A 6739-nucleotide genomic window follows, 5' to 3' on the forward strand; every position below is an offset into this window, starting at 1 on the left:
CCCCTTTTTTTTAAAAAGCTGGGGGGGGGTTATAAACCCTTTTTGGAAAACTGGACCCCTGGAGGTAAAATTGCTGAAATTTTTCAGGACTAGGGGTGTGTCTGTTAATTTTTTAGGAAGCGTTGGGGGGTTTTTTGGAAGGGTTAAGGGGGGCTGGGGTTAAGGGGGCTTGGGGTAAAATGTGTGAGTGTGAGGTGGTGGGTAATGTGTGAGTGTGTGTAAAGTGTGTGTGTGTGTGTGTATGTGTGTGTATGGGTGTGTGTGTATGTAGGTGTGTGTGTGTGCATGTGTGTGTATGTGTGTGTGTGTATGTGTGTGTGTGTATGTGTGTGTGTGTGTGTGTGTGTGTGTGTGTGTGTATGTGCGTGTGTGTATGTGTGTGTGTGTATGTGTGTGTGTGTGTGTATATATGTGTGTGTGTGTGTCTGTTGGTGTACAGGATAAGTCAAGAATGGCTTGATGGATTGCTTCATACTTGGTGTGTTCGTAGGGTGAGACAAAAACTGAAAATGATGAGATTTTGGATTTTTATTTGGTACTGCAGCAGAACTTCCGGTTTTAATAAGGGGGACGTTTTGGCAAAAGTTTCCGAAGGTAACTAAAAAAAAACGGATTTTCATGATTTTTGGTATGTAGGTAGTTTGACAAATGAAATTCAAATTATGCAAAACATGAGTATATTTGTAGGATTAAAGAGCGTATTCTATTAATGCTTAGATATTGGGCCCCTAGCGGCTTCTCTTGGTAATGCAAAGGAACTTCCGGTTTTGATTTCTCGTGATATGAACAAGCTGTACCCACAAGTTTCGGGTGTAGGATAGCTCTTGTGCTTGGGAAGAAGTGACATAAGTTTGGCTCCCTAGCGGCTGCTTTTGGAATTGGAGGGCGTTTGTGTAAAAAAAAAGATAAGTAAAAAAAGGAATACGGATTTTCCTGATTTTTGGTATGTAGGAAGCAAAAGATGGTAAATGATAGGAACTTTATACTTGTGATATCTGTACGTATTTTGAGGGTGACCGTCATCATGCATAAAGTGTACTTCATGGAGGTACATGTATGAGGTCGCCGGACTCTACCTGTAGATAAGATATTTGCCATCCTATTTCAACGATCACGACAAACCGGACCAGTTTTGCAGTTGCTTGGAAACTATTATCGTGAGCGTCCCGGGAACCCTCAGCATTGGAAGTGCTGCGCCCTGATCATATTTTTGCCTACAAGAGTTCCACGACCTCATACCCTCGCCAAATGATGTTAACCTATTCGAGTGAAGTATCATAAGTATTTCCCATTGATTGTGCAAATGTGTATTCATTTGCATACATTGCCTCATTTGATAATTTGATATTTATACAAATCTATTCAAACTAGGCACTTAGTCCCATGCATACTAGTATGGTCTATCTACTAACTGCTCTGCCCATGATCTTGCTAGATACTAAATTTTCGAAGCCGCCGAATCGACAAGAAAAGTCTCCATGACAGGAACATATAATTATGCATCCTGTCAGCATTGCAAAAAAAAAACAATTTCATTCTTATAATGGCCACCTCCTCTAGTCAGAGTCCACTGTTGCTATTGCAATAATATTTGTACTGCCAGCCTTATTTTTAAGACCTTGACATCTGCATTATGTATTTCCCCCAGGACGATATCTTTAATATTGTATTTGTTATCGTATATCTAACTTAATGCGCAAAATGACTTAACAATTTAGAAACAAAAGTAGACACTGCAACGGATGGCCTGACGTACTGGATGGAATGAAAATGACTTTCCTTAGCTGCCTGTCTGTCATTTTCCATCAAATTGCTAATCATTACCTTTAGCTTGTTTAGCAGTAGAGGCTTCAGTTTGGTCCACTTCATGTCGATGGCCAGTTGAATGTTGTTCAGGATTGAGCGCTGGCCGGCAAGTCTCATATTCCGACTCCGTGAAGAATTTCCCGTAGCTTTTTCTTGATCTTTTTCTTGACTATCTTTGTATACAGCATGTAGTGAAGATTCATTGTGTCCTTTGTTGTCTCCATATAGATGCGACGAAGTCTCAGTAGATTTTTCTTTGATTTCAGGACGTTGTGAAGATTCCTGGTGATCTGTCTTGTCTCCATAGAGATGTGACGTAGTCTCAGACTCATCTTGACCTGTGTCTTCAGGTTGAACTGATTCCTTATGATCTGTCTTGTCTCCATAGAGATGTGACGTAGTCTCAGACTCATCTTGACCTGTGTCTTCAGGTGGAACTGATTCCTTATGATCTGTCTTGTCTCCATAGAGATGTGACGTAGTCTCAGACTCATCTTGACCTGTGTCTTCAGGTTGAACTGATTCCTTATGATCTGTCTTGTCTCCATAGAGATGTGACGTAGTCTCAGACTCATCTTGACCTGTGTCTTCAGGTGGAACTGATTCCTTATGATTTGTTTTATCCCCGTACAGTGCGCGTGGCGACGCCAGTGCTTCTTTCCCGGCTATTCCATCATAAACAGAGTTCGGACGGATGGGCATTTCGGTCGGTAGGCGCACTAGCTCATAGTCCGTGTTTTTACGCCGCACATCACGAAGGTGTTTGTCGTATGGCGTCTCCATCTTTTCTCCAAAGGCATTTCTCGTTGGACTGCAAGTTTTTGACTGGAATTTTTAGATATTGTGGCAAGAGATAACGACGCCGTCAGGGAGCCTGTCAGCAACGTTGGCCAGAAAAACAAGACCGGCTCCCGAGCCGACGTTGTTTTCTGCCAGCACAGACTCATTTGGAAATTGTTCATAACATGAATCATAAAAATTAATGAGAAAGAACACTGCAGAAAACTCCGTATTGTCTGAAAGGGCAGTAAGAACTTGAAAAGTTTTTTGAACAATCAGTCGCCTATGCTGATTGATGAAAATCAACCATATAAGTTTATGGGAAGGAGTCGAGAAAACTTTTCCAACGGGCTGGGACCCAAATAAGAATACCCCATCACACAACAACTGGAGCAGGAGTATGCCGTTATTTTACAGGTTACCAGTTACTCTCAGTAATGTGACTTTTGTGATAAATACATAAACAGCGAACCTTGAATAAGTAATATCATCAGCGGTATCATCGCTGTTTACCTATTTATCACCCAAACCTAAAAATTACGTTACTGGGAGTAACTGGTAAACAGTTACTGATGTGTGATGGACTATACCATACCAACAACTTGGTAAACGCGTTCTCCAACAAATGACTGTAAATATTAGCGTAGAAGATGGTGAGTTATTGTTTTATTTGGTCCCAGCCGTTTGAAGCGTTTCCCGACTACCTTCCATAATGTTATCAGCATAGGCGACTGATCTCTGATTCAAAGAGATCTTGTATACATTTCAATCGCTTACCATTAAATGGAGATATAGTTTTGGGTGTGTCTGTGTGTGTGTCTGTGTGTGTGTCTGTCTGTGTGCCTGTCTGTCTGTGTGTCTGTCTGTCTGTCTGTGTGTCCGGATTTTTGTAGTGAGCATATTTCAAGAACCTCTTAATGGATTACAATGGTATTTGGTTTGTGGGTAGGTGTTGGCAAGACAAAGGTCAAGGTCAATTTTGGGCCTCCTGGTATGTGACCTAGGTACTGCAGCAGAAATTCTGGACTTCAATAAATGTAACACATTTTAATTATGATAGATGGAATGTGAGCAGATACCAAATATGGTAATGAGGAACTTATTTGCATAATTTATGTAAAAATCGCAAAACCACTTTATGATTTATAATGGGAATTTCATAATTGTGACATGTGTACGTTATCCAATGATGAACAACACCATGTATAGATTATGTTAATGTGTTAGTCAATTGCATGAAATTTACGAAAGCTCTAAATTTTCATGGCCGGTATGAGGTCGCCGAACTCTAGTTGAACAATAAAAACGTTTTCAGTTGTCCATTCATGATTAATTAACTCTTAACATTCCAAATGTTGGCGGAGAAAAAGAAATAAAGGGTAGCTGACAGTTAAAGAAAAGCTTGTTGTGTATTTCCTAGAGATTTCTTTATATCTAGCCCACCAGAACCATATGGATAATGACACATTATAGATATTGAAATACGCTTTCATGGTTGGACGATGTTTGAAGTCATGTCAGGATTTTCTCAACAACTATTAGCGGCGCGGATGGGGATCCGGATGGAGGCAAGATTTCCATCTCCAACTCTATACTGTACTCCTACCCCAATATGTCTCAACAACATATCGGCGTGCCACCTTACCCCTGCCCACTTAAGTCTTCCCCCAAGGAAAAATGTATTGGTCAAATCTCTGGACTCGAGTCCGGACCTGAACCTGATCATGAATTTCAGCTTAGCACTTACCAGTATGGGGCGTACCTAATGGTTACTGTTGTGAGTGGCTGACAAAAGGCTTTTCGCGAAGATTTTGCCTTTCTAGCTTATATTTGTTTTCGACTGCCTCCCCTTAACTGTATGATTAATATGCACCGGTTTCTGAGCGGGTCTTTGGAAACGAATGAATCGGATTGATCTCGTGCATAAAAGGGTTTGGATACTTTCAAATTGATTGGATTTTCACTGCCTTTTAAGTCTACATGAAATTATCTACGATGTTCTTTCTTATTTTGCTTCATGTTAGAATAATTCTTAATGAGTCTGTGTTGGCAGAAAAAAAAACACGTGGGCCCGGTAGACCAGGTCTTGTTTTTCTGGTCCAACGTTGCTTAACGTTACAGGGTTTCTTACTCGTTAAGCTGGTGTGTTAGGCCGAAGGTTGGTTATACATGTACCAGTGATTTAGATATACATATACATATACAGATAGAAATTGAGTAAAGCTTTTAAATTTTGAGCACACACGTAATTTGGTTTTTAAACCTTCCTAGCAGTGTACATACTGGCATACTCAAACTGGTGTCTACTCAAACGGCCAAGCATTTGAACCCTCAGCGTTGAGAGAAATTCGATCCAATAAAGGACTTTATAACATTAGACCGCCAAAAATATTACTTGTTACCCCAGACGGGATTCGAACCCGCAATCTTCAACTTAGGAGGCTGACGCCTTATCCATTAGGCCACTGGGGCTCACATAACCCTGCATCGCGGTATAGTATCAGTCTAAACAAGATGTAAATAGGGGAATGTCACATCGCATGGTCTACATTCTTTGAAATTTGATATGTATCGTAGGATATTCAATGTCTTTACGAACTCAAAATTTGTCGCTCATTTTCACAAGCATGTGTAGAAAGAAATCTGTTTACGCAGTGGAGCAAGTCATGCAACATTTGAAAACCACAAAATATCACTATGAAGAAGTGGCCTTAAATCTGTACCAAAGTTAGTAGCCACAGCAAAGTTACCTTACATTATGTGTCTGCATTTTCAATGTTAATCGCTAGGGGACGTAATGCTTGTTGCTTCACTGCTGCATTTTATATGGGAAGATTCCTGCAATAAAAGTCTAAAACTCACTCTTTTTGTTATACTTTTGTATGTTGACCCAATAGCATTTATATATAATTCATTGATACAGACACGCCCGCATTAAAGCTACAATGCCTTACATCACTTTTCACCCCTTCAAACCGTTGTGGTATGACCCACCAGTGTCACTACTTCCGGGTACACGCGTCAGTACAGCAGTAAATACCTTGATACCTTGATGATGTTTGTCACTTTCGAGGCCCAAATGTGACAGGTGACTTCTTAAGATCGCTGCCTTAAGATCTGACTTTATTCTTTCACCAAGAAGTTTATTTTGGGTATGGTGTGTATGTTTGTTTGTAGAAGACCAGCATAACTTGAGAACGCCTGGATCATCATGGATAATGTATTCTATGTTGATATTTGGCATGCCAAGTGTATCTTTATCTAATAGGTAACGTTATATGTAAGATCTTGATTATATCTTGAAACAAGTAGGTTTTGGGCTCCCTAGTGGCTTGCTAAGGTACTGCAGCAGAACTTCCGTACCCAAGTTCACAATCAAATGATAATTCCCTTCATCAAAAGTGAGAGTTAAAGTCTGAGGTGTATTCAACGTCCATTGAAGGTGTATTCAACGTCCATTGAAACATCCTCGTACCGATGATTCACCGATGCAAGAGGGGAGCAGAAACAACAACATCACCACAGATCTGTGACATTTTTTTTTTAAATCTTCAAAGTTCTTCATTATAAATCATTATACAATTAGCACAGATCCTGACTTCAGAGGGCCATAATCAAGTTCAATAGTGCTTAACTCATAACGTATTACAATTCTTATTAAGTTTGCTCTAAAGCTATTAAGAATCTTCACTATATATACTCTTACCTATACATTAAGTTTTATTTTGTACTTCTGGTATCCATGCATGTGTTACAGTGTAAATGTTAAATTGTGCATTTTAATGTTTCTTTCAGAAACCATCCAAATGTGTCCAGTCAGGGCACTGATAATCGGTGCTGGGGTCAGGGGAGAGACGTATGCCCAGTACGCCCTAAACAACAGTGACCGCTTACAGGTGTTGTTATTTATAATTAGCATAAACGATAAAGGCCATGTTATCTTGTTTGCCAGAACATCTTACATTAAGAAGCCTTGTATATAAAAGAGAGTTTACTTATCATTCCTATGGATATATATACACCTACACTTCTGGCCGTGTTCAACTTATAGAATGGCATTCAGACTTTTTGAAGATTGTTTACCTGGATGTCTAACCTTCATAAATGTGACATCTGCATGGACTTTAATTTCTAAATACAATAATTTTAATGG

The 6739-nt window shown here is 39.8% G+C and overlaps 1 non-coding gene and 1 pseudogene across 1 annotated transcript; one reads left to right on the forward strand and one right to left on the reverse strand.

Annotated features, from left to right (window-relative positions):
* Nucleotides 1-4985: 4985 nt before the first annotated feature.
* Trnar-ccu lies at nt 4986-5058 on the reverse strand. Its single transcript has one exon. It is a non-coding gene; the product is annotated as a tRNA-Arg (tRNA).
* Nucleotides 5059-5622: 564 nt separating this feature from the next.
* Nucleotides 5623-6739, forward strand: part of LOC118430582 — a 9122-nt pseudogene continuing 8005 nt past the window's right edge.

This window comes from Branchiostoma floridae, chromosome 14 (assembly GCF_000003815.2).
Source record: "Branchiostoma floridae strain S238N-H82 chromosome 14, Bfl_VNyyK, whole genome shotgun sequence".
NCBI classification, from domain to species: Eukaryota; Metazoa; Chordata; class Leptocardii; order Amphioxiformes; family Branchiostomatidae; genus Branchiostoma; species Branchiostoma floridae.